Source organism: Staurois parvus, unplaced genomic scaffold (assembly GCF_062004578.1).
Source record: "Staurois parvus isolate SC_StPar_1 unplaced genomic scaffold, SC_StPar_1.0 ptg002181l, whole genome shotgun sequence".
NCBI lineage: Eukaryota > Metazoa > Chordata > Amphibia > Anura > Ranidae > Staurois > Staurois parvus.
The window spans coordinates 452180-476825 of NW_028319977.1; the positions used below are offsets into that span (position 1 = coordinate 452180).

The window sequence follows — 24646 nt, forward strand, 5'->3', positions numbered from 1 at the left end:
CCATTCGTGGAGAGAAAGGAAGCCAAGCCAGTAGATACGGTAAAGGTGTGATTGTGCAGTGCGCATGAAGGAACTGGAGATACAAGTTTTGCAAAGGCCTTTCACTCGGGCAAAAGGGACACGGAATGTGTCCCACGCCCAACGTGGGGCTCGAACCCACGACCCTGAGATTAAGAGTCTCATGCTCTACCGACTGAGCTAGCCGGGCTACAGCAATTTTGCTCTTCAAGGCCTCTCACAGCCATCTGAGTCCGCAGACTTTTTGATAGCTTTCGACATAATTCCTTTGGCTAAACTCAATGCGCTTCCAAGTACTACTCTGTTCACTTGCTGTCAGGGCGCTACATCACCATTTTTGCTGTGACTTTGGAGGATCACAACAAAATGCGCTTGCTGATTCCAAACCCTTTTCTCTCTGTGCAAAACATCAAGCCGTAGCCTCCCACATAACATCTGCCAAGTCATTCATTTGCCCTTTCCGGCCGAGGCGGCATCAAGCAATACCTCAACCGAGAAGGTCAAATGCAAAGTGTACGGCGCTGGCTTAGCATGCAAGGTGTCACGTGCTCTTCCCAGTTCACTTCGATAGCTCAGCTGGTAGAGCGGAGGACTGTAGAGACAAAGCAGCAATCCTTAGGTCGCTGGTTCAATTCCGGCTCGAAGGAAGAGCTTTTTACCCCGCGTCTCTGCCTTTTAGAAAGAAGGCAATCTCTTATCTCTACAAATGTGCAATTGGGAAGCTTTTTAGGCACCTTCAGTTCATCTTTCATGTCTCCTTTGGGCCAGCTCAAGCACGCTTGTCATGTGGTCTCTGTGGCGCAATCGGTTAGCGCATTCGGCTGTTAACCGAAAGGTTGGTGGTTCAAACCCACCCAGGGACGCTCGTGCTTTCTCTTTACCTTAGCAGGGCCCGCTGCCAAGTCTCACCCTAACCTAAGAAGACAAATAGCGTCCTTTGGCTTGTCTCACACGGCTGACGATTAACCATTCACTCGAGACATTCCTTGAAAACGGACTAGAATAATGTCGCAATCAATTGCTCTTCTTCTGGAATGTTCAAGATCTTTCATAGTTTAGTCAAGCCACTTCTTCGCTTCCGCTGAGTCTCAGGAACAAACCCCAGCATTTCTATTCACACCTGAACACCAGGGGATGTGTGAGAATTGTGGAAGCACCTTTTTTCACCTTACATGATCCCATTGTTGGTGTCAGGAAGCCTGCATAGCTAAAAGTGCCTAGATTGACATGGCCAAAGGCCTCAATTGTTGTCAAATGGCCTGGATAGAGGTGTTAAAAACGTGGAATACAGATAGTGTCAATGTTTAAGCGTGTGCCCCGGGGCTATGCTGGGCTTGAAGTACACAGGGATGCAATGTTTCTTAAAGATCCTTCTGAGTTTTTCCGACGCTCCAGTTACATACGGGATGACTAGATTTCTCCTAGTGTTCTGCTTCTCCCCAGTTTGTTTCCCTGACCTTGCGGAGGTTTTAACCAAGACCCAGTCTGGGTAGCCACAAGCTTTCAAAGCCCTCCTGAGATGTCACGGTAGCACTCTCCTAGTCATGCGCTAGGATTTGTATAGTTGGTCTCTGCTTACCAGAGAGGCTGTCGGGTAAATTCAGTGTGGTATTCTGCTTAACAGAGTGCTGCCATGGATTAGTCAGGTCTGCTCATGATTCTCTGATGTTGTTTGAGTTTGTCTGAGTTATTCCCGCCTTCAGGAAGCTGTGAGAGCTTTCCAGAACATGGGTAGGGGCTAGGCAAATGAACAGCGTGAATACGGATACCGCCCTGGCCAGTTGCAAGGGAGGGCAGTCCTGTGGCATGCTGGGAGTGGCATTTATGTTCTGCGAGCACATGGGCTCAGCGTCTTTCCTGGGAGAGGACTGAACAGCTGGGCTGGAGGCAGGCTGCCTCGCCTGGCGCCGGCTGCCATGAGGCCCCAGGTGGGTGGACCTGAGGGCCTCAAGCCAGTCAGGACGTCAATACTGCTTAACTAAGAGATCAGCTAGATGTCTTCAGTGTGAAAAGTTCTCATTTTGGAGTATCCTACTACAATTCCCCATCCCTATCCCCAGCTCGACAAGAAAACTCCAAAAACAAACATCCCCTAGTCCTGTCATTGAAGGCAAGGAGCGTTTGCGCGCGTGTGTATTTGGCTGAAGAAATAAACTGTGCCTGGCTGCGGGGCGAAGTCAAGGGAAACCGGGGCAAACACGCCAGCGTCCCTCGCAAGGGTGGCGTTGCATCTGTGTTCTTTTGTCTTTAGACTCTTTTGGTTGCTACCATGTCAGCCGGATATTGCAGAGTCCTAAGAACCCCCAGCTCGTGTTCCAGTGGGTGGTGGTGTGAGTCAAAAGGCAGATAGCGGTCTGTGTGGGTAGGTTTCCTGGAGACCTCCATGCCCAAGTCAGCCCCTTCCTTGCCTTGTAAGACGCCGTCCAAAAGGGGGCATTTGCTATTCAGTGCCTCTTCCCGTGTACACTTGATGTATTTGTCCACTGACTTTATGGGTTCACTAAAAGCTTGTGGGGTGCTGATGCTCTAATCTTGACCCAAGTAGAATCCACATGCCTTTACAAACGGCTTGGTCTTTTCCCCATGGAACAATTCAAGGCTCAAGGGTCAGCAATGAATGCACTTGGTCAGGCTTTAGTTCTTTTTGGCTGTCAAGAGACTTACCTCCTTTCAGATGTTTCCCACAATCTCAACAGCCTCTGCCAAGTGTATACAAGTGAAAAGGCCGATGGCATCATGGGACGTGATTGTTTCTTCCGGCTCCAACGTCAGTCTACATTCCTTGTTGACACATTCTTTAGCATTCTTCCAAATGGTGCATTATCTTGCCAGTTGAGGGTGTTAGAATGGTAGGCAGATACTTAGAAACGCTGTGTGTGACAGAGTTGATTCTTTGGGAATCAGTGGTTGAAATGCCTGAACCTTGTTGCTTGATACTGCTGTATCCCGCGAGCGAGTTAAAGCAGGAGGCCGGAGCCTGTTGGGATGCCGAGGAATATTTCCACAGTCGTCACTAAGGCAAGACATCTAAGGAGCTTTTGATAAGGACCTGGGGCCCTGTGGTATTTTGTCAAGGGCGCAAAGAAGGAGATTGCGTTGGCCGGGAATCGAACCCGGGTCAACTGCTTGGAAGGCAGCTATGCTCACCACTATACCACCAACGCAAGGCTGTGCGCCAGGCATCCTGCTACCTCTATACAATTAAGGCCACACATGACATTGACTCACGGACCCCCTCCAGCGCAAGGTCCATTCGCTGCCGTACCAAGTGACCACTAGGAAGATCAGCTAGAAATATTTCCCCATTCGTGGAGAGAAAGGAAGCCAAGCCAGTAGATACGGTAAAGGTGTGATTGTGCAGTGCGCATGAAGGAACTGGAGATACAAGTTTTGCAAAGGCCTTTCACTCGGGCAAAAGGGACACAGAATGTGTCCCACGCCCAACGTGGGGCTCGAACCCACGACCCTGAGATTAAGAGTCTCATGCTCTACCGACTGAGCTAGCCGGGCTACAGCACTTTTGCTCTTCAAGGCCTCTCACAGCCACCTGAGTCCGCAGACTTTTTGATAGCTTTCGACATAATTCCTTTGGCTAAACTCAATGCGCTTCCAAGTACTACTCTGTTCACTTGCTGTCAGGGCGCTACATCACCATTTTTGCTGTGACTTTGGAGGATCACAACAAAATGCGCTGGCTGATTCCAAACCCTTTTCTCTCTGTGCAAAACATCAAGCCGTAGCCTCCCACATAACATCTGCCAAGTCATTCATTTGCCCTTTCCGGCCGAGGCGGCATCAAGCAATACCTCAACCGAGAAGGTCAAATGCAAAGTGTACGGCGCTGGCTTAGCATGCAAGGTGTCACGTGCTCTTTCCAGTTCCCTTCGATAGCTCAGCTGGTAGAGCGGAGGACTGTAGAGACAAAGCAGCAATCCTTAGGTCGCTGGTTCAATTCCGGCTCGAAGGTAGAGCTTTTTACCCCGCGTCTCTGCCTTTTAGAAAGAAGGCAATCTCTTATCTCTACAAATGTGCAATTGGGAAGCTTTTTAGGCACCTTCAGTTCATCTTTCATGTCTCCTTTGGGCCAGCTCAAACACGCTTGTCGTGTGGTCTCTGTGGCGCAATCGGTTAGCGCTTTCGGCTGTTAACCGAAAGGTTGGTGGTTCAAGCCCACCCAGGGACACTCGTGCTTTCTCTTTACCTTAGCAGGGCCCGCTGCCAAGTCTCACCCTAACCTAAGAAGACAAATAGCGTCCTTTGGCTTGTCTCACACGGCTGACGATTAACCATTCACTCGAGACATTCCTTGAAAACGGACTAGAATAATGTCGCAATCAATTGCTCTTCTTCTGGAATGTTCAAGATCTTTCATAGTTTAGTCAAGCCACTTCTTCGCTTCCGCTGAGTCTCAGGAACAAACCCCAGCATTTCTATTCACACCTGAACACCAGGGGATGTGTGAGAATTGTGGAAGCACCTTTTTTCACCTTACATGATCCCATTGTTGGTGTCAGGAAGCCTGCATAGCTAAAAGTGCCTAGATTGACATGGCCAAAGGCCTCAATTGTTGTCAAATGGCCTGGATAGAGGTGTTAAAAACGTGGAATACAGATAGTGTCAATGTTTAAGCGTGTGCCCCGGGGCTATGCTGGGCTTGAAGTACACAGGGATGCAATGTTTCTTAAAGATCCTTCTGAGTTTTTCCGACGCTCCAGTTACATACGGGATGACTAGATTTCTCCTAGTGTTCTGCTTCTCCCCAGTTTGTTTCCCTGACCTTGCGGAGGTTTTAACCAAGACCCAGTCTGGGTAGCCACAAGCTTTCAAAGCCCTCCTGAGATGTCACGGTAGCACTCTCCTAGTCATGCGCTAGGATTTGTATAGTTGGTCTCTGCTTACCAGAGAGGCTGTCGGGTAAATTCAGTGTGGTATTCTGCTTAACAGAGTGCTGCCATGGATTAGTCAGGTCTGCTCATGATTCTCTGATGTTGTTTGAGTTTGTCTGAGTTATTCCCGCCTTCAGGAAGCTGTGAGAGCTTTCCAGAACATGGGTAGGGGCTAGGCAAATGAACAGCGTGAATACGGATACCGCCCTGGCCAGTTGCAAGGGAGGGCAGTCCTGTGGCATGCTGGGAGTGGCATTTATGTTCTGCGAGCACATGGGCTCAGCGTCTTTCCTGGGAGAGGACTGAACAGCTGGGCTGGAGGCAGGCTGCCTCGCCTGGCGCCGGCTGCCATGAGGCCCCAGGTGGGTGGACCTGAGGGCCTCAAGCCAGTCAGGACGTCAATACTGCTTAACTAAGAGATCAGCTAGATGTCTTCAGTGTGAAAAGTTCTCATTTTGGAGTATCCTACTACAATTCCCCATCCCTATCCCCAGCTCGACAAGAAAACTCCAAAAACAAACATCCCCTAGTCCGGTCATTGAAGGCAAGGAGCGTTTGCGCGCGTGTGTATTTGGCTGAAGAAATACACTGTGCCTGGCTGCGGGGCGAAGTCAAGGGAAACCGGGGCAAACACGCCAGCGTCCCTCGCAAGGGTGGCGTTGCATCTGTGTTCTTTTGTCTTTAGACTCTTTTGGTTGCTACCATGTCAGCCGGATATTGCAGAGTCCTAAGAACCCCCAGCTCGTGTTCCAGTGGGTGGTGGTGTGAGTCAAAAGGCAGATAGCGGTCTGTGTGGGTAGGTTTCCTGGAGACCTCCATGCCCAAGTCAGCCCCTTCCTTGCCTTGTAAGACGCCGTCCAAAAGGGGGCATTTGCTATTCAGTGCCTCTTCCCGTGTACACTTGATGTATTTGTCCACTGACTTTATGGGTTCATTAAAAGCTTGTGGGGTGCTGATGCTCTAATCTTGACCCAAGTAGAATCCACATGCCTTTACAAACGGCTTGGTCTTTTCCCCATGGAACAATTCAAGGCTCAAGGGTCAGCAATGAATGCACTTGGTCAGGCTTTAGTTCTTTTTGGCTGTCAAGAGACTTACCTCCTTTCAGATGTTTCCCACAATCTCAACAGCCTCTGCCAAGTGTATACAAGTGAAAAGGCCAATGGCATCATGGGACGTGATTGTTTCTTCCGGCTCCAACTTCAGTCTACATTCCTTGTTGACACATTCTTTAGCATTCTTCCAAATGGTGCATTATCTTGCCAGTTGAGGGTGTTAGAATGGTAGGCAGATACTTAGAAACGCTGTGTGTGACAGAGTTGATTCTTTGGGAATCAGTGGTTGAAATGCCTGAACCTTGTTGCTTGATACTGCTGTACCCCGCGAGCGAGTTAAAGCAGGAGGCCGGAGCCTGTTGGGATGCCGATGAATATTTCCACAGTCGTCACTAAGGCAAGACATCTAAGGAGCTTTTGATAAGGACCTGGGGCCCTGTGGTATTTTGTCAAGGGCGCAAAGAAGGAGATTGCGTTGGCCGGGAATCGAACCCGGGTCAACTGCTTGGAAGGCAGCTATGCTCACCACTATACCACCAACGCAAGGCTGTGCGCCAGGCATCCTGCTACCTCTATACAATTAAGGCCACACATGACATTGACTCACGGACCCCCTCCAGCGCAAGGTCCATTCGCTGCCGTACCAAGTGACCACTAGGAAGATCAGCTAGAAATATTTCCCCATTCGTGGAGAGAAAGGAAGCCAAGCCAGTAGATACGGTAAAGGTGTGATTGTGCAGTGCGCATGAAGGAACTGGAGATACAAGTTTTGCAAAGGCCTTTCACTCGGGCAAAAGGGACACGGAATGTGTCCCACGCCCAACGTGGGGCTCGAACCCACGACCCTGAGATTAAGAGTCTCATGCTCTACCGACTGAGCTAGCCGGGCTACAGCAATTTTGCTCTTCAAGGCCTCTCACAGCCACCTGAGTCCGCAGACTTTTTGATAGCTTTCGACATAATTCCTTTGGCTAAACTCAATGCGCTTCCAAGTACTACTCTGTTCACTTGCTGTCAGGGCGCTACATCACCATTTTTGCTGTGACTTTGGAGGATCACAACAAAATGCGCTTGCTGATTCCAAACCCTTTTCTCTCTGTGCAAAACATCAAGCCGTAGCCTCCCACATAACATCTGCCAAGTCATTCATTTGCCCTTTCCGGCCGAGGCGGCATCAAGCAATACCTCAACCGAGAAGGTCAAATGCAAAGTGTACGGCGCTGGCTTAGCATGCAAGGTGTCACGTGCTCTTCCCAGTTCCCTTCGATAGCTCAGCTGGTAGAGCGGAGGACTGTAGAGACAAAGCAGCAATCCTTAGGTCGCTGGTTCAATTCCGGCTCGAAGGAAGAGCTTTTTACCCCGCGTCTCTGCCTTTTAGAAAGAAGGCAATCTCTTATCTCTACAAATGTGCAATTGGGAAGCTTTTTAGGCACCTTCAGTTCATCTTTCATGTCTCCTTTGGGCCAGCTCAAACACACTTGTCGTGTGGTCTCTGTGGCGCAATCGGTTAGCGCGTTCGGCTGTTAACCGAAAGGTTGGTGGTTCAAGCCCACTCAGGGACGCTCGTGCTTTCTCTTTACCTTAGCAGGGCCCGCTGCCAAGTCTCACCCTAACCTAAGAAGACAAATAGCGTCCTTTGGCTTGTCTCACACGGCTGACAATTAACCATTCACTCGAGACATTCCTTGAAAACGGACTAGAATAATGTCGCAATCAATTGCTCTTCTTCTGGAATGTTCAAGATCTTTCATAGTTTAGTCAAGCCACTTCTTCGCTTCCGCTGAGTCTCAGGAACAAACCCCAGCATTTCTATTCACACCTGAACACCAGGGGATGTGTGAGAATTGTGGAAGCACCTTTTTTCACCTTACATGATCCCATTGTTGGTGTCAGGAAGCCTGCATAGCTAAAAGTGCCTAGATTGACATGGCCAAAGGCCTCAATTGTTGTCAAATGGCCTGGATAGAGGTGTTAAAAACGTGGAATACAGATAGTGTCAATGTTTAAGCGTGTGCCCCGGGGCTATGCTGGGCTTGAAGTACACAGGGATGCAATGTTTCTTAAAGATCCTTCTGAGTTTTTCCGACGCTCCAGTTACATACGGGATGACTAGATTTCTCCTAGTGTTCTGCTTCTCCCCAGTTTGTTTCCCTGACCTTGCGGAGGTTTTAACCAAGACCCAGTCTGGGTAGCCACAAGCTTTCAAAGCCCTCCTGAGATGTCACGGTAGCACTCTCCTAGTCATGCGCTAGGATTTGTATAGTTGGTCTCTGCTTACCAGAGAGGCTGTCGGGTAAATTCAGTGTGGTATTCTGCTTAACAGAGTGCTGCCATGGATTAGTCAGGTCTGCTCATGATTCTCTGATGTTGTTTGAGTTTGTCTGAGTTATTCCCGCCTTCAGGAAGCTGTGAGAGCTTTCCAGAACATGGGTAGGGGCTAGGCAAATGAACAGCGTGAATACGGATACCGCCCTGGCCAGTTGCAAGGAAGGGCAGTCCTGTGGCATGCTGGGAGTGGCATTTATGTTCTGCGAGCACATGGGCTCAGCGTCTTTCCTGGGAGAGGACTGAACAGCTGGGCTGGAGGCAGGCTGCCTCGCCTGGCGCCGGCTGCCATGAGACCCCAGGTGGGTGGACCTGAGGGCCTCAAGCCAGTCAGGACGTCAATACTGCTTAACTAAGAGATCAGCTAGATGTCTTCAGTGTGAAAAGTTCTTATTTTGGAGTATCCTACTACAATTCCCCATCCCTATCCCCAGCTCGACAAGAAAACTCCAAAAACAAACATCCCCTAGTCCGGTCATTGAAGGCAAGGAGCGTTTGCGCGCGTGTGTATTTGGCTGAAGAAATACACTGTGCCTGGCTGCGGGGCGAAGTCAAGGGAAACCGGGGCAAACACGCCAGCGTCCCTCGCAAGGGTAGCGTTGCATCTGTGTTCTTTTGTCTTTAGACTCTTTTGGTTGCTACCATGTCAGCCGGATATTGCAGAGTCCTAAGAACCCCCAGCTCGTGTTCCAGTGGGTGGTGGTGTGAGTCAAAAGGCAGATAGCGGTCTGTGTGGGTAGGTTTCCTGGAGACCTCCATGCCCAAGTCAGCCCCTTCCTTGCCTTGTAAGACGCCGTCCAAAAGGGGGCATTTGCTATTCAGTGCCTCTTCCCGTGTACACTTGATGTATTTGTCCACTGACTTTATGGGTTCACTAAAAGCTTGTGGGGTGCTGATGCTCTAATCTTGACCCAAGTAGAATCCACATGCCTTTACAAACGGCTTGGTCTTTTCCCCATGGAACAATTCAAGGCTCAAGGGTCAGCAATGAATGCACTTGGTCAGGCTTTAGTTCTTTTTGGCTGTCAAGAGACTTACCTCCTTTCAGATGTTTCCCACAATCTCAACAGCCTCTGCCAAGTGTATACAAGTGAAAAGGCCAATGGCATCATGGGACGTGATTGTTTCTTCCGGCTCCAACTTCAGTCTACATTCCTTGTTGACACATTCTTTAGCATTCTTCCAAATGGTGCATTATCTTGCCAGTTGAGGGTGTTAGAATGGTAGGCAGATACTTAGAAACGCTGTGTGTGACAGAGTTGATTCTTTGGGAATCAGTGGTTGAAATGCCTGAACCTTGTTGCTTGATACTGCTGTACCCCGCGAGCGAGTTAAAGCAGGAGGCCGGAGCCTGTTGGGATGCCGAGCAATATTTCCACAGTCGTCACTAAGGCAAGACATCTAAGGAGCTTTTGATAAGGACCTGGGGCCCTGTGGTATTTTGTCAAGGGCGCAAAGAAGGAGATTGCGTTGGTCGGGAATCGAACCCGGGTCAACTGCTTGGAAGGCAGCTATGCTCACCACTATACCACCAACGCAAGGCTGTGCGCCAGGCATCCTGCTACCTCTATACAATTAAGGCCACACATGACATTGACTCACGGACCCCCTCCAGCGCAAGGTCCATTCGCTGCCGTACCAAGTGACCACTAGGAAGATCAGCTAGAAATATTTCCCCATTCGTGGAGAGAAAGGAAGCCAAGCCAGTAGATACGGTAAAGGTGTGATTGTGCAGTGCGCATGAAGGAACTGGAGATACAAGTTTTGCAAAGGCCTTTCACTCGGGCAAAAGGGACACGGAATGTGTCCCACGCCCAACGTGGGGCTCGAACCCACGACCCTGAGATTAAGAGTCTCATGCTCTACCGACTGAGCTAGCCGGGCTACAGCAATTTTGCTCTTCAAGGCCTCTCACAGCCATCTGAGTCCGCAGACTTTTTGATAGCTTTCGACATAATTCCTTTGGCTAAACTCAATGCGCTTCCAAGTACTACTCTGTTCACTTGCTGTCAGGGCGCTACATCACCATTTTTGCTGTGACTTTGGAGGATCACAACAAAATGCGCTGGCTGATTCCAAACCCTTTTCTCTCTGTGCAAAACATCAAGCCGTAGCCTCCCACATAACATCTGCCAAGTCATTCATTTGCCCTTTCCGGCCGAGGCGGCATCAAGCAATACCTCAACCGAGAAGGTCAAATGCAAAGTGTACGGCGCTGGCTTAGCATGCAAGGTGTCACGTGCTCTTCCCAGTTCACTTCGATAGCTCAGCTGGTAGAGCGGAGGACTGTAGAGACAAAGCAGCAATCCTTAGGTCGCTGGTTCAATTCCGGCTCGAAGGAAGAGCTTTTTACCCCGCGTCTCTGCCTTTTAGAAAGAAGGCAATCTCTTATCTCTACAAATGTGCAATTGGGAAGCTTTTTAGGCACCTTCAGTTCATCTTTCATGTCTCCTTTGGGCCAGCTCAAGCACGCTTGTCATGTGGTCTCTGTGGCGCAATCGGTTAGCGCGTTCGGCTGTTAACCGAAAGGTTGGTGGTTCAAACCCACCCAGGGACGCTCGTGCTTTCTCTTTACCTTAGCAGGGCCCGCTGCCAAGTCTCACCCTAACCTAAGAAGACAAATAGCGTCCTTTGGCTTGTCTCACACGGCTGACGATTAACCATTCACTCGAGACATTCCTTGAAAACGGACTAGAATAATGTCGCAATCAATTGCTCTTCTTCTGGAATGTTCAAGATCTTTCATAGTTTAGTCAAGCCACTTCTTCGCTTCCGCTGAGTCTCAGGAACAAACCCCAGCATTTCTATTCACACCTGAACACCAGGGGATGTGTGAGAATTGTGGAAGCACCTTTTTTCACCTTACATGATCCCATTGTTGGTGTCAGGAAGCCTGCATAGCTAAAAGTGCCTAGATTGACATGGCCAAAGGCCTCAATTGTTGTCAAATGGCCTGGATAGAGGTGTTAAAAACGTGGAATACAGATAGTGTCAATGTTTAAGCGTGTGCCCCGGGGCTATGCTGGGCTTGAAGTACACAGGGATGCAATGTTTCTTAAAGATCCTTCTGAGTTTTTCCGACGCTCCAGTTACATACGGGATGACTAGATTTCTCCTAGTGTTCTGCTTCTCCCCAGTTTGTTTCCCTGACCTTGCGGAGGTTTTAACCAAGACCCAGTCTGGGTAGCCACAAGCTTTCAAAGCCCTCCTGAGATGTCACGGTAGCACTCTCCTAGTCATGCGCTAGGATTTGTATAGTTGGTCTCTGCTTACCAGAGAGGCTGTCGGGTAAATTCAGTGTGGTATTCTGCTTAACAGAGTGCTGCCATGGATTAGTCAGGTCTGCTCATGATTCTCTGATGTTGTTTGAGTTTGTCTGAGTTATTCCCGCCTTCAGGAAGCTGTGAGAGCTTTCCAGAACATGGGTAGGGGCTAGGCAAATGAACAGCGTGAATACGGATACCGCCCTGGCCAGTTGCAAGGGAGGGCAGTCCTGTGGCATGCTGGGAGTGGCATTTATGTTCTGCGAGCACATGGGCTCAGCGTCTTTCCTGGGAGAGGACTGAACAGCTGGGCTGGAGGCAGGCTGCCTCGCCTGGCGCCGGCTGCCATGAGGCCCCAGGTGGGTGGACCTGAGGGCCTCAAGCCAGTCAAGACGTCAATACTGCTTAACTAAGAGATCAGCTAGATGTCTTCAGTGTGAAAAGTTCTCATTTTGGAGTATCCTACTACAATTCCCCATCCCTATCCCCAGCTCGACAAGAAAACTCCAAAAACAAACATCCCCTAGTCCTGTCATTGAAGGCAAGGAGCGTTTGCGCGCGTGTGTATTTGGCTGAAGAAATACACTGTGCCTGGCTGCGGGGCGAAGTCAAGGGAAACCGGGGCAAACACGCCAGCGTCCCTCGCAAGGGTGGCGTTGCATCTGTGTTCTTTTGTCTTTAGACTCTTTTGGTTGCTACCATGTCAGCCGGATATTGCAGAGTCCTAAGAACCCCCAGCTCGTGTTCCAGTGGGTGGTGGTGTGAGTCAAAAGGCAGATAGCGGTCTGTGTGGGTAGGTTTCCTGGAGACCTCCATGCCCAAGTCAGCCCCTTCCTTGCCTTGTAAGACGCCGTCCAAAAGGGGGCATTTGCTATTCAGTGCCTCTTCCCGTGTACACTTGATGTATTTGTCCACTGACTTTATGGGTTCACTAAAAGCTTGTGGGGTGCTGATGCTCTAATCTTGACCCAAGTAGAATCCACATGCCTTTACAAACGGCTTGGTCTTTTCCCCATGGAACAATTCAAGGCTCAAGGGTCAGCAATGAATGCACTTGGTCAGGCTTTAGTTCTTTTTGGCTGTCAAGAGACTTACCTCCTTTCAGATGTTTCCCACAATCTCAACAGCCTCTGCCAAGTGTATGCAAGTGAAAAGGCCGATGGCATCATGGGACGTGATTGTTTCTTCCGGCTCCAACGTCAGTCTACATTCCTTGTTGACACATTCTTTAGCATTCTTCCAAATGGTGCATTATCTTGCCAGTTGAGGGTGTTAGAATGGTAGGCAGATACTTAGAAACGCTGTGTGTGACAGAGTTGATTCTTTGGGAATCAGTGGTTGAAATGCCTGAACCTTGTTGCTTGATACTGCTGTATCCCGCGAGCGAGTTAAAGCAGGAGGCCGGAGCCTGTTGGGATGCCGAGGAATATTTCCACAGTCGTCACTAAGGCAAGACATCTAAGGAGCTTTTGATAAGGACCTGGGGCCCTGTGGTATTTTGTCAAGGGCGCAAAGAAGGAGATTGCGTTGGCCGGGAATCGAACCCGGGTCAACTGCTTGGAAGGCAGCTATGCTCACCACTATACCACCAACGCAAGGCTGTGCGCCAGGCATCCTGCTACCTCTATACAATTAAGGCCACACATGACATTGACTCACGGACCCCCTCCAGCGCAAGGTCCATTCGCTGCCGTACCAAGTGACCACTAGGAAGATCAGCTAGAAATATTTCCCCATTCGTGGAGAGAAAGGAAGCCAAGCCAGTAGATACGGTAAAGGTGTGATTGTGCAGTGCGCATGAAGGAACTGGAGATACAAGTTTTGCAAAGGCCTTTCACTCGGGCAAAAGGGACACAGAATGTGTCCCACGCCCAACGTGGGGCTCGAACCCACGACCCTGAGATTAAGAGTCTCATGCTCTACCGACTGAGCTAGCCGGGCTACAGCACTTTTGCTCTTCAAGGCCTCTCACAGCCACCTGAGTCCGCAGACTTTTTGATAGCTTTCGACATAATTCCTTTGGCTAAACTCAATGCGCTTCCAAGTACTACTCTGTTCACTTGCTGTCAGGGCGCTACATCACCATTTTTGCTGTGACTTTGGAGGATCACAACAAAATGCGCTGGCTGATTCCAAACCCTTTTCTCTCTGTGCAAAACATCAAGCCGTAGCCTCCCACATAACATCTGCCAAGTCATTCATTTGCCCTTTCCGGCCGAGGCGGCATCAAGCAATACCTCAACCGAGAAGGTCAAATGCAAAGTGTACGGCGCTGGCTTAGCATGCAAGGTGTCACGTGCTCTTTCCAGTTCCGTTCGATAGCTCAGCTGGTAGAGCGGAGGACTGTAGAGACAAAGCAGCAATCCTTAGGTCGCTGGTTCAATTCCGGCTCGAAGGTAGAGCTTTTTACCCCGCGTCTCTGCCTTTTAGAAAGAAGGCAATCTCTTATCTCTACAAATGTGCAATTGGGAAGCTTTTTAGGCACCTTCAGTTCATCTTTCATGTCTCCTTTGGGCCAGCTCAAACACGCTTGTCGTGTGGTCTCTGTGGCGCAATCGGTTAGCGCTTTCGGCTGTTAACCGAAAGGTTGGTGGTTCAAGCCCACCCAGGGACACTCGTGCTTTCTCTTTACCTTAGCAGGGCCCGCTGCCAAGTCTCACCCTAACCTAAGAAGACAAATAGCGTCCTTTGGCTTGTCTCACACGGCTGACGATTAACCATTCACTCGAGACATTCCTTGAAAACGGACTAGAATAATGTCGCAATCAATTGCTCTTCTTCTGGAATGTTCAAGATCTTTCATAGTTTAGTCAAGCCACTTCTTCGCTTCCGCTGAGTCTCAGGAACAAACCCCAGCATTTCTATTCACACCTGAACACCAGGGGATGTGTGAGAATTGTGGAAGCACCTTTTTTCACCTTACATGATCCCATTGTTGGTGTCAGGAAGCCTGCATAGCTAAAAGTGCCTAGATTGACATGGCCAAAGGCCTCAATTGTTGTCAAATGGCCTGGATAGAGGTGTTAAAAACGTGGAATACAGATAGTGTCAATGTTTAAGCGTGTGCCCCGGGGCTATGCTGGGCTTGAAGTACACAGGGATGCAATGTTTCTTAAAGATCCTTCTGAGTTTTTCCGACGCTCCAGTTACATACGGGATGACTAGATTTCTCCTAGTGTTCTGCTTCTCCCCAGTTTGTTTCCCTGACCTTGCGGAGGTTTTAACCAAGACCCAGTCTGGGTAGCCACAAGCTTTCAAAGCCCTCCTGAGATGTCACGGTAGCACTCTCCTAGTCATGCGCTAGGATTTGTATAGTTGGTCTCTGCTTACCAGAGAGGCTGTCGGGTAAATTCAGTGTGGTATTCTGCTTAACAGAGTGCTGCCATGGATTAGTCAGGTCTGCTCATGATTCTCTGATGTTGTTTGAGTTTGTCTGAGTTATTCCCGCCTTCAGGAAGCTGTGAGAGCTTTCCAGAACATGGGTAGGGGCTAGGCAAATGAACAGCGTGAATACGGATACCGCCCTGGCCAGTTGCAAGGGAGGGCAGTCCTGTGGCATGCTGGGAGTGGCATTTATGTTCTGCGAGCACATGGGCTCAGCGTCTTTCCTGGGAGAGGACTGAACAGCTGGGCTGGAGGCAGGCTGCCTCGCCTGGCGCCGGCTGCCATGAGGCCCCAGGTGGGTGGACCTGAGGGCCTCAAGCCAGTCAGGACGTCAATACTGCTTAACTAAGAGATCAGCTAGATGTCTTCAGTGTGAAAAGTTCTCATTTTGGAGTATCCTACTACAATTCCCCATCCCTATCCCCAGCTCGACAAGAAAACTCCAAAAACAAACATCCCCTAGTCCGGTCATTGAAGGCAAGGAGCGTTTGCGCGCGTGTGTATTTGGCTGAAGAAATACACTGTGCCTGGCTGCGGGGCGAAGTCAAGGGAAACCGGGGCAAACACGCCAGCGTCCCTCGCAAGGGTGGCGTTGCATCTGTGTTCTTTTGTCTTTAGACTCTTTTGGTTGCTACCATGTCAGCCGGATATTGCAGAGTCCTAAGAACCCCCAGCTCGTGTTCCAGTGGGTGGTGGTGTGAGTCAAAAGGCAGATAGCGGTCTGTGTGGGTAGGTTTCCTGGAGACCTCCATGCCCAAGTCAGCCCCTTCCTTGCCTTGTAAGACGCCGTCCAAAAGGGGGCATTTGCTATTCAGTGCCTCTTCCCGTGTACACTTGATGTATTTGTCCACTGACTTTATGGGTTCATTAAAAGCTTGTGGGGTGCTGATGCTCTAATCTTGACCCAAGTAGAATCCACATGCCTTTACAAACGGCTTGGTCTTTTCCCCATGGAACAATTCAAGGCTCAAGGGTCAGCAATGAATGCACTTGGTCAGGCTTTAGTTCTTTTTGGCTGTCAAGAGACTTACCTCCTTTCAGATGTTTCCCACAATCTCAACAGCCTCTGCCAAGTGTATACAAGTGAAAAGGCCAATGGCATCATGGGACGTGATTGTTTCTTCCGGCTCCAACTTCAGTCTACATTCCTTGTTGACACATTCTTTAGCATTCTTCCAAATGGTGCATTATCTTGCCAGTTGAGGGTGTTAGAATGGTAGGCAGATACTTAGAAACGCTGTGTGTGACAGAGTTGATTCTTTGGGAATCAGTGGTTGAAATGCCTGAACCTTGTTGCTTGATACTGCTGTACCCCGCGAGCGAGTTAAAGCAGGAGGCCGGAGCCTGTTGGGATGCCGATGAATATTTCCACAGTCGTCACTAAGGCAAGACATCTAAGGAGCTTTTGATAAGGACCTGGGGCCCTGTGGTATTTTGTCAAGGGCGCAAAGAAGGAGATTGCGTTGGCCGGGAATCGAACCCGGGTCAACTGCTTGGAAGGCAGCTATGCTCACCACTATACCACCAACGCAAGGCTGTGCGCCAGGCATCCTGCTACCTCTATACAATTAAGGCCACACATGACATTGACTCACGGACCCCCTCCAGCGCAAGGTCCATTCGCTGCCGTACCAAGTGACCACTAGGAAGATCAGCTAGAAATATTTCCCCATTCGTGGAGAGAAAGGAAGCCAAGCCAGTAGATACGGTAAAGGTGTGATTGTGCAGTGCGCATGAAGGAACTGGAGATACAAGTTTTGCAAAGGCCTTTCACTCGGGCAAAAGGGACACGGAATGTGTCCCACGCCCAACGTGGGGCTCGAACCCACGACCCTGAGATTAAGAGTCTCATGCTCTACCGACTGAGCTAGCCGGGCTACAGCAATTTTGCTCTTCAAGGCCTCTCACAGCCACCTGAGTCCGCAGACTTTTTGATAGCTTTCGACATAATTCCTTTGGCTAAACTCAATGCGCTTCCAAGTACTACTCTGTTCACTTGCTGTCAGGGCGCTACATCACCATTTTTGCTGTGACTTTGGAGGATCACAACAAAATGCGCTTGCTGATTCCAAACCCTTTTCTCTCTGTGCAAAACATCAAGCCGTAGCCTCCCACATAACATCTGCCAAGTCATTCATTTGCCCTTTCCGGCCGAGGCGGCATCAAGCAATACCTCAACCGAGAAGGTCAAATGCAAAGTGTACGGCGCTGGCTTAGCATGCAAGGTGTCACGTGCTCTTCCCAGTTCCCTTCGATAGCTCAGCTGGTAGAGCGGAGGACTGTAGAGACAAAGCAGCAATCCTTAGGTCGCTGGTTCAATTCCGGCTCGAAGGAAGAGCTTTTTACCCCGCGTCTCTGCCTTTTAGAAAGAAGGCAATCTCTTATCTCTACAAATGTGCAATTGGGAAGCTTTTTAGGCACCTTCAGTTCATCTTTCATGTCTCCTTTGGGCCAGCTCAAACACACTTGTCGTGTGGTCTCTGTGGCGCAATCGGTTAGCGCGTTCGGCTGTTAACCGAAAGGTTGGTGGTTCAAGCCCACTCAGGGACGCTCGTGCTTTCTCTTTACCTTAGCAGGGCCCGCTGCCAAGTCTCACCCTAACCTAAGAAGACAAATAGCGTCCTTTGGCTTGTCTCACACGGCTGACAATTAACCATTCACTCGAGACATTCCTTGAAAACGGACTAGAATAATGTCGCAATCAATTGCTCTTCTTCTGGAATGTTCAAGATCTTTCATAGTTTAGTCAAGCCACTTCTTCGCTTCCGCTGAGTCTCAGGAACAAACCCCAGCATTTCTATTCACACCTGAACACCAGGGGATGTGTGAGAATTGTGGAAGCACCTTTTTTCACCTTACATGATCCCATTGTTGGTGTCAGGAAGCCTGCATAGCTAAAAGTGCCTAGATTGACATGGCCAAAGGCCTCAATTGTTGTCAAATGGCCTGGATAGAGGTGTTAAAAACGTGGAATACAGATAGTGTCAATGTTTAAGCGTGTGCCCCGGGGCTATGCTGGGCTTGAAGTACACAGGGATGCAATGTTTCTTAAAGATCCTTCTGAGTTTTTCCGACGCTCCAGTTACATACGGGATGACTAGATTTCTCCTAGTGTTCTGCTTCTCCCCAGTTTGTTTCCCTGACCTTGCGGAGGTTTTAACCAAGACCCAGTCTGGGTAGCCACAAGCTTTCAAAGCCCTCCTGAGATGTCACGGTAGCACTCTCCTAGTCATGCGCTAGGATTTGTATAGTTGGTCTCTGCTTACCAGAGAGGCTGTCGGGTAAATTCAGTGTGGTATTCTGCTTAACAGAGTGCTGCCATGGATTAGTCAGGTCTGCTCATGATTCTCTGATGTTGTTTGAGTTTGTCTGAGTTATTCCCGCCTTCAGGAAGCTGTGAGAGCTTTCCAGAACATGGGTAGGGGCTAGGCAAATGAACAGCGTGAATACGGATACCGCCCTGGCCAGTTGCAAGGAAGGGCAGTCCTGTGGCATGCTGGGAGTGGCATTTATGTTCTGCGAGCACATGGGCTCAGCGTCTTTCCTGGGAGAGGACTGAACAGCTGGGCTGGAGGCAGGCTGCCTCGCTTGGCGCCGGCTGCCATGAGACCCCAGGTGGGTGGACCTGAGGGCCTCAAGCCAGTCAGGACGTCAATACTGCTTAACTAAGAGATCAGCTAGATGTCTTCAGTGTGAAAAGTTCTTATTTTGGAGTATCCTACTACAATTCCCCATCCCTATCCCCAGCTCGACAAGAAAACTCCAAAAACAAACATCCCCTAGTCCGGTCATTGAAGGCAAGGAGCGTTTGCGCGCGTGTGTATTTGGCTGAAGAAATACACTGTGCCTGGCTGCGGGGCGAAGTCAAGGGAAACCGGGGCAAACACGCCAGCGTCCCTCGCAAGGGTAGCGTTGCATCTGTGTTCTTTTGTCTTTAGACTCTTTTGGTTGCTACCATGTCAGCCGGATATTGCAGAGTCCTAAGAACCCCCAGCTCGTGTTCCAGTGGGTGGTGGTGTGAGTCAAAAGGCAGATAGCGGTCTGTGTGGGTAGGTTTCCTGGAGACCTCCATGCCCAAGTCAGCCCCTTCCTTGCCTTGTAAGACGCCGTCCAAAAGGGGGCATTTGCTATTCAGTGCCTCTTCCCGTGTACACTTGATGTATTTGTCCACTGACTTTATGGGTTCACTAAAAGCTTGTGGGGTGCTGATGCTCTAATCTTGACCCAAGTAGAATCCACATGCCTTTACAAACGGCTTGGTCTTTTCCCCATGGAACAATTCAAGGCTCAAGGGTCAGCAATGAATGCACTTGGTCAGGCTTTAGTTCTTTTTGGCTGTCAAGAGACTTACCTCCTTTCAGATGTTTCCCACAATCTCAACAGCCTCTGCCAAGTGTATACAAGTGAAAAGGCCAATGGCATCATGGGACGTGATTGTTTCTTCCGGCTCCAACTTCAGTCTACATTCCTTGTTGACACATTCTTTAGCATTCTTCCAAATGGTGCATTATCTTGCCAGTTGAGGGTGTTAGAATGGTAGGCAGATACTTAGAAACGCTGTGTGTGACAGAGTTGATTCTTTGGGAATCAGTGGTTGAAATGCCTGAACCTTGTTGCTTGATACTGCTGTACCCCGCGAGCGAGTTAAAGCAGGAGGCCGGAGCCTGTTGGGATGCCGAGCAATATTTCCACAGTCGTCACTAAGGCAAGACATCTAAGGAGCTTTTGATAAGGACCTGGGGCCCTGTGGTATTTTGTCAAGGGCGCAAAGAAGGAGATTGCGTTGGTCGGGAATCGAACCCGGGTCAACTGCTTGGAAGGCAGCTATGCTCACCACTATACCACCAACGCAAGGCTGTGCGCCAGGCATCCTGCTACCTCTATACAATTAAGGCCACACATGACATTGACTCACGGACCCCCTCCAGCGCAAGGTCCATTCGCTGCCGTACCAAGTGACCACTAGGAAGATCAGCTAGAAATATTTCCCCATTCGTGGAGAGAAAGGAAGCCAAGCCAGTAGATACGGTAAAGGTGTGATTGTGCAGTGCGCATGAAGGAACTGGAGATACAAGTTTTGCAAAGGCCTTTCACTCGGGCAAAAGGGACACGGAATGTGTCCCACGCCCAACGTGGGGCTCGAACCCACGACCCTGAGATTAAGAGTCTCATGCTCTACCGACTGAGCTAGCCGGGCTACAGCAATTTTGCTCTTCAAGGCCTCTCACAGCCATCTGAGTCCGCAGACTTTTTGATAGCTTTCGACATAATTCCTTTGGCTAAACTCAATGCGCTTCCAAGTACTACTCTGTTCACTTGCTGTCAGGGCGCTACATCACCATTTTTGCTGTGACTTTGGAGGATCACAACAAAATGCGCTTGCTGATTCCAAACCCTTTTCTCTCTGTGCAAAACATCAAGCCGTAGCCTCCCACATAACATCTGCCAAGTCATTCATTTGCCCTTTCCGGCCGAGGCGGCATCAAGCAATACCTCAACCGAGAAGGTCAAATGCAAAGTGTACGGCGCTGGCTTAGCATGCAAGGTGTCACGTGCTCTTCCCAGTTCACTTCGATAGCTCAGCTGGTAGAGCGGAGGACTGTAGAGACAAAGCAGCAATCCTTAGGTCGCTGGTTCAATTCCGGCTCGAAGGAAGAGCTTTTTACCCCGCGTCTCTGCCTTTTAGAAAGAAGGCAATCTCTTATCTCTACAAATGTGCAATTGGGAAGCTTTTTAGGCACCTTCAGTTCATCTTTCATGTCTCCTTTGGGCCAGCTCAAGCACGCTTGTCATGTGGTCTCTGTGGCGCAATCGGTTAGCGCGTTCGGCTGTTAACCGAAAGGTTGGTGGTTCAAACCCACCCAGGGACGCTCCTGCTTTCTCTTTACCTTAGCAGGGCCCGCTGCCAAGTCTCACCCTAACCTAAGAAGACAAATAGCGTCCTTTGGCTTGTCTCACACGGCTGACGATTAACCATTCACTCGAGACATTCCTTGAAAACGGACTAGAATAATGTCGCAATCAATTGCTCTTCTTCTGGAATGTTCAAGATCTTTCATAGTTTAGTCAAGCCACTTCTTCGCTTCCGCTGAGTCTCAGGAACAAACCCCAGCATTTCTATTCACACCTGAACACCAGGGGATGTGTGAGAATTGTGGAAGCACCTTTTTTCACCTTACATGATCCCATTGTTGGTGTCAGGAAGCCTGCATAGCTAAAAGTGCCTAGATTGACATGGCCAAAGGCCTCAATTGTTGTCAAATGGCCTGGATAGAGGTGTTAAAAACGTGGAATACAGATAGTGTCAATGTTTAAGCGTGTGCCCCGGGGCTATGCTGGGCTTGAAGTACACAGGGATGCAATGTTTCTTAAAGATCCTTCTGAGTTTTTCCGACGCTCCAGTTACATACGGGATGACTAGATTTCTCCTAGTGTTCTGCTTCTCCCCAGTTTGTTTCCCTGACCTTGCGGAGGTTTTAACCAAGACCCAGTCTGGGTAGCCACAAGCTTTCAAAGCCCTCCTGAGATGTCACGGTAGCACTCTCCTAGTCATGCGCTAGGATTTGTATAGTTGGTCTCTGCTTACCAGAGAGGCTGTCGGGTAAATTCAGTGTGGTATTCTGCTTAACAGAGTGCTGCCATGGATTAGTCAGGTCTGCTCATGATTCTCTGATGTTGTTTGAGTTTGTCTGAGTTATTCCCGCCTTCAGGAAGCTGTGAGAGCTTTCCAGAACATGGGTAGGGGCTAGGCAAATGAACAGCGTGAATACGGATACCGCCCTGGCCAGTTGCAAGGGAGGGCAGTCCTGTGGCATGCTGGGAGTGGCATTTATGTTCTGCGAGCACATGGGCTCAGCGTCTTTCCTGGGAGAGGACTGAACAGCTGGGCTGGAGGCAGGCTGCCTCGCCTGGCGCCGGCTGCCATGAGGCCCCAGGTGGGTGGACCTGAGGGCCTCAAGCCAGTCAGGACGTCAATACTGCTTAACTAAGAGATCAGCTAGATGTCTTCAGTGTGAAAAGTTCTCATTTTGGAGTATCCTACTACAATTCCCCATCCCTATCCCCAGCTCGACAAGAAAACTCCAAAAACAAACATCCCCTAGTCCTGTCATTGAAGGCAAGGAGCGTTTGCGCGCGTGTGTATTTGGCTGAAGAAATACACTGTGCCTGGCTGCGGGGCGAAGTCAAGGGAAACCGGGGCAAACACGCCAGCGTCCCTCGCAAGGGTGGCGTTGCATCTGTGTTCTTTTGTCTTTAGACTCTTTTGGTTGCTACCATGTCAGCCGGATATTGCAGAGTCCTAAGAACCCCCAGCTCGTGTTCCAGTGGGTGGTGGTGTGAGTCAAAAGGCAGATAGCGGTCTGTGTGGGTAGGTTTCCTGGAGACCTCCATGCCCAAGTCAGCCCCTTCCTTGCCTTGTAAGACGCCGTCCAAAAGGGGGCATTTGCTATTCAGTGCCTCTTCCCGTGTACACTTGATGTATTTGTCCACTGACTTTATGGGTTCACTAAAAGCTTGTGGGGTGCTGATGCTCTAATCTTGACCCAAGTAGAATCCACATGCCTTTACAAACGGCTTGGTCTTTTCCCCATGGAACAATTCAAGGCTCAAGGGTCAGCAATGAATGCACTTGGTCAGGCTTTAGTTCTTTTTGGCTGTCAAGAGACTTACCTCCTTTCAGATGTTTCCCACAATCTCAACAGCCTCTGCCAAGTGTATACAAGTGAAAAGGCCGATGGCATCATGGGACGTGATTGTTTCTTCCGGCTCCAACGTCAGTCTACATTCCTTGTTGACACATTCTTTAGCATTCTTCCAAATGGTGCATTATCTTGCCAGTTGAGGGTGTTAGAATGGTAGGCAGATACTTAGAAACGCTGTGTGTGACAGAGTTGATTCTTTGGGAATCAGTGGTTGAAATGCCTGAACCTTGTTGCTTGATACTGCTGTATCCCGCGAGCGAGTTAAAGCAGGAGGCCGGAGCCTGTTGGGATGCCGAGGAATATTTCCACAGTCGTCACTAAGGCAAGACATCTAAGGAGCTTTTGATAAGGACCTGGGGCCCTGTGGTATTTTGTCAAGGGCGCAAAGAAGGAGATTGCGTTGGCCGGGAATCGAACCCGGGTCAACTGCTTGGAAGGCAGCTATGCTCACCACTATACCACCAACGCAAGGCTGTGCGCCAGGCATCCTGCTACCTCTATACAATTAAGGCCACACATGACATTGACTCACGGACCCCCTCCAGCGCAAGGTCCATTCGCTGCCGTACCAAGTGACCACTAGGAAGATCAGCTAGAAATATTTCCCCATTCGTGGAGAGAAAGGAAGCCAAGCCAGTAGATACGGTAAAGGTGTGATTGTGCAGTGCGCATGAAGGAACTGGAGATACAAGTTTTGCAAAGGCCTTTCACTCGGGCAAAAAGGACACAGAATGTGTCCCACGCCCAACGTGGGGCTCGAACCCACGACCCTGAGATTAAGAGTCTCATGCTCTACCGACTGAGCTAGCCGGGCTACAGCACTTTTGCTCTTCAAGGCCTCTCACAGCCACCTGAGTCCGCAGACTTTTTGATAGCTTTCGACATAATTCCTTTGGCTAAACTCAATGCGCTTCCAAGTACTACTCTGTTCACTTGCTGTCAGGGCGCTACATCACCATTTTTGCTGTGACTTTGGAGGATCACAACAAAATGCGCTGGCTGATTCCAAACCCTTTTCTCTCTGTGCAAAACATCAAGCCGTAGCCTCCCACATAACATCTGCCAAGTCATTCATTTGCCCTTTCCGGCCGAGGCGGCATCAAGCAATACCTCAACCGAGAAGGTCAAATGCAAAGTGTACGGCGCTGGCTTAGCATGCAAGGTGTCACGTGCTCTTTCCAGTTCCCTTCGATAGCTCAGCTGGTAGAGCGGAGGACTGTAGAGACAAAGCAGCAATCCTTAGGTCGCTGGTTCAATTCCGGCTCGAAGGAAGAGCTTTTTACCCCGCGTCTCTGCCTTTTAGAAAGAAGGCAATCTCTTATCTCTACAAATGTGCAATTGGGAAGCTTTTTAGGCACCTTCAGTTCATCTTTCATGTCTCCTTTGGGCCAGCTCAAACACGCTTGTCGTGTGGTCTCTGTGGCGCAATCGGTTAGCGCTTTCGGCTGTTAACCGAAAGGTTGGTGGTTCAAGCCCACCCAGGGACACTCGTGCTTTCTCTTTACCTTAGCAGGGCCCACTGCCAAGTCTCACCCTAACCTAAGAAGACAAATAGCGTCCTTTGGCTTGTCTCACACGGCTGACGATTAACCATTCACTCGAGACATTCCTTGAAAACGGACTAGAATAATGTCGCAATCAATTGCTCTTCTTCTGGAATGTTCAAGATCTTTCATAGTTTAGTCAAGCCACTTCTTCGCTTCCGCTGAGTCTCAGGAACAAACCCCAGCATTTCTATTCACACCTGAACACCAGGGGATGTGTGAGAATTGTGGAAGCACCTTTTTTCACCTTACATGATCCCATTGTTGGTGTCAGGAAGCCTGCATAGCTAAAAGTGCCTAGATTGACATGGCCAAAGGCCTCAATTGTTGTCAAATCGCCTGGATAGAGGTGTTAAAAACGTGGAATACAGATAGTGTCAATGTTTAAGCGTGTGCCCCGGGGCTATGCTGGGCTTGAAGTACACAGGGATGCAATGTTTCTTAAAGATCCTTCTGAGTTTTTCCGAC

General features: G+C 49.6%; 25 non-coding genes across 25 annotated transcripts; 12 read left to right on the forward strand and 13 right to left on the reverse strand.

Moving 5' to 3' along the window:
- Positions 1–135: 135 nt before the first annotated feature.
- TRNAK-CUU (transfer RNA lysine (anticodon CUU)) lies at positions 136–208 on the reverse strand. Its single transcript has one exon. It is a non-coding gene; the product is annotated as a tRNA-Lys (tRNA).
- A 599-nt stretch (positions 209–807) lies between these two features.
- TRNAN-GUU (transfer RNA asparagine (anticodon GUU)) lies at positions 808–881 on the forward strand. Its single transcript has one exon. It is a non-coding gene; the product is annotated as a tRNA-Asn (tRNA).
- A 2229-nt stretch (positions 882–3110) lies between these two features.
- On the reverse strand, positions 3111–3182 carry TRNAG-UCC (transfer RNA glycine (anticodon UCC)). Its single transcript has one exon. It is a non-coding gene; the product is annotated as a tRNA-Gly (tRNA).
- Positions 3183–3455: 273 nt separating this feature from the next.
- Positions 3456–3528, reverse strand: TRNAK-CUU (transfer RNA lysine (anticodon CUU)). The gene has a single exon. It is a non-coding gene; the product is annotated as a tRNA-Lys (tRNA).
- Positions 3529–3899: 371 nt separating this feature from the next.
- On the forward strand, positions 3900–3985 carry TRNAY-GUA (transfer RNA tyrosine (anticodon GUA)). Its single transcript is given in 2 exon segments — positions 3900–3936; positions 3950–3985. It is a non-coding gene; the product is annotated as a tRNA-Tyr (tRNA).
- A 142-nt stretch (positions 3986–4127) lies between these two features.
- Positions 4128–4201, forward strand: TRNAN-GUU (transfer RNA asparagine (anticodon GUU)). Its single transcript has one exon. It is a non-coding gene; the product is annotated as a tRNA-Asn (tRNA).
- A 2229-nt stretch (positions 4202–6430) lies between these two features.
- TRNAG-UCC (transfer RNA glycine (anticodon UCC)) lies at positions 6431–6502 on the reverse strand. The gene has a single exon. It is a non-coding gene; the product is annotated as a tRNA-Gly (tRNA).
- Positions 6503–6775: 273 nt separating this feature from the next.
- Positions 6776–6848, reverse strand: TRNAK-CUU (transfer RNA lysine (anticodon CUU)). The gene has a single exon. It is a non-coding gene; the product is annotated as a tRNA-Lys (tRNA).
- Positions 6849–7219: 371 nt separating this feature from the next.
- Positions 7220–7305, forward strand: TRNAY-GUA (transfer RNA tyrosine (anticodon GUA)). The gene is given in 2 exon segments: positions 7220–7256; positions 7270–7305. It is a non-coding gene; the product is annotated as a tRNA-Tyr (tRNA).
- A 142-nt stretch (positions 7306–7447) lies between these two features.
- On the forward strand, positions 7448–7521 carry TRNAN-GUU (transfer RNA asparagine (anticodon GUU)). Its single transcript has one exon. It is a non-coding gene; the product is annotated as a tRNA-Asn (tRNA).
- A 2574-nt stretch (positions 7522–10095) lies between these two features.
- TRNAK-CUU (transfer RNA lysine (anticodon CUU)) lies at positions 10096–10168 on the reverse strand. The gene has a single exon. It is a non-coding gene; the product is annotated as a tRNA-Lys (tRNA).
- Positions 10169–10767: 599 nt separating this feature from the next.
- On the forward strand, positions 10768–10841 carry TRNAN-GUU (transfer RNA asparagine (anticodon GUU)). The gene has a single exon. It is a non-coding gene; the product is annotated as a tRNA-Asn (tRNA).
- Positions 10842–13070: 2229 nt separating this feature from the next.
- On the reverse strand, positions 13071–13142 carry TRNAG-UCC (transfer RNA glycine (anticodon UCC)). The gene has a single exon. It is a non-coding gene; the product is annotated as a tRNA-Gly (tRNA).
- Positions 13143–13415: 273 nt separating this feature from the next.
- TRNAK-CUU (transfer RNA lysine (anticodon CUU)) lies at positions 13416–13488 on the reverse strand. The gene has a single exon. It is a non-coding gene; the product is annotated as a tRNA-Lys (tRNA).
- Positions 13489–14087: 599 nt separating this feature from the next.
- TRNAN-GUU (transfer RNA asparagine (anticodon GUU)) lies at positions 14088–14161 on the forward strand. The gene has a single exon. It is a non-coding gene; the product is annotated as a tRNA-Asn (tRNA).
- Positions 14162–16390: 2229 nt separating this feature from the next.
- TRNAG-UCC (transfer RNA glycine (anticodon UCC)) lies at positions 16391–16462 on the reverse strand. The gene has a single exon. It is a non-coding gene; the product is annotated as a tRNA-Gly (tRNA).
- A 273-nt stretch (positions 16463–16735) lies between these two features.
- TRNAK-CUU (transfer RNA lysine (anticodon CUU)) lies at positions 16736–16808 on the reverse strand. Its single transcript has one exon. It is a non-coding gene; the product is annotated as a tRNA-Lys (tRNA).
- A 371-nt stretch (positions 16809–17179) lies between these two features.
- TRNAY-GUA (transfer RNA tyrosine (anticodon GUA)) lies at positions 17180–17265 on the forward strand. The gene is given in 2 exon segments: positions 17180–17216; positions 17230–17265. It is a non-coding gene; the product is annotated as a tRNA-Tyr (tRNA).
- Positions 17266–17407: 142 nt separating this feature from the next.
- On the forward strand, positions 17408–17481 carry TRNAN-GUU (transfer RNA asparagine (anticodon GUU)). The gene has a single exon. It is a non-coding gene; the product is annotated as a tRNA-Asn (tRNA).
- Positions 17482–20055: 2574 nt separating this feature from the next.
- TRNAK-CUU (transfer RNA lysine (anticodon CUU)) lies at positions 20056–20128 on the reverse strand. The gene has a single exon. It is a non-coding gene; the product is annotated as a tRNA-Lys (tRNA).
- A 599-nt stretch (positions 20129–20727) lies between these two features.
- Positions 20728–20801, forward strand: TRNAN-GUU (transfer RNA asparagine (anticodon GUU)). The gene has a single exon. It is a non-coding gene; the product is annotated as a tRNA-Asn (tRNA).
- Positions 20802–23030: 2229 nt separating this feature from the next.
- Positions 23031–23102, reverse strand: TRNAG-UCC (transfer RNA glycine (anticodon UCC)). Its single transcript has one exon. It is a non-coding gene; the product is annotated as a tRNA-Gly (tRNA).
- A 273-nt stretch (positions 23103–23375) lies between these two features.
- On the reverse strand, positions 23376–23448 carry TRNAK-CUU (transfer RNA lysine (anticodon CUU)). The gene has a single exon. It is a non-coding gene; the product is annotated as a tRNA-Lys (tRNA).
- A 371-nt stretch (positions 23449–23819) lies between these two features.
- TRNAY-GUA (transfer RNA tyrosine (anticodon GUA)) lies at positions 23820–23905 on the forward strand. The gene is given in 2 exon segments: positions 23820–23856; positions 23870–23905. It is a non-coding gene; the product is annotated as a tRNA-Tyr (tRNA).
- Positions 23906–24047: 142 nt separating this feature from the next.
- Positions 24048–24121, forward strand: TRNAN-GUU (transfer RNA asparagine (anticodon GUU)). Its single transcript has one exon. It is a non-coding gene; the product is annotated as a tRNA-Asn (tRNA).
- The last annotated feature ends 525 nt before the right edge of the window (positions 24122–24646 follow it).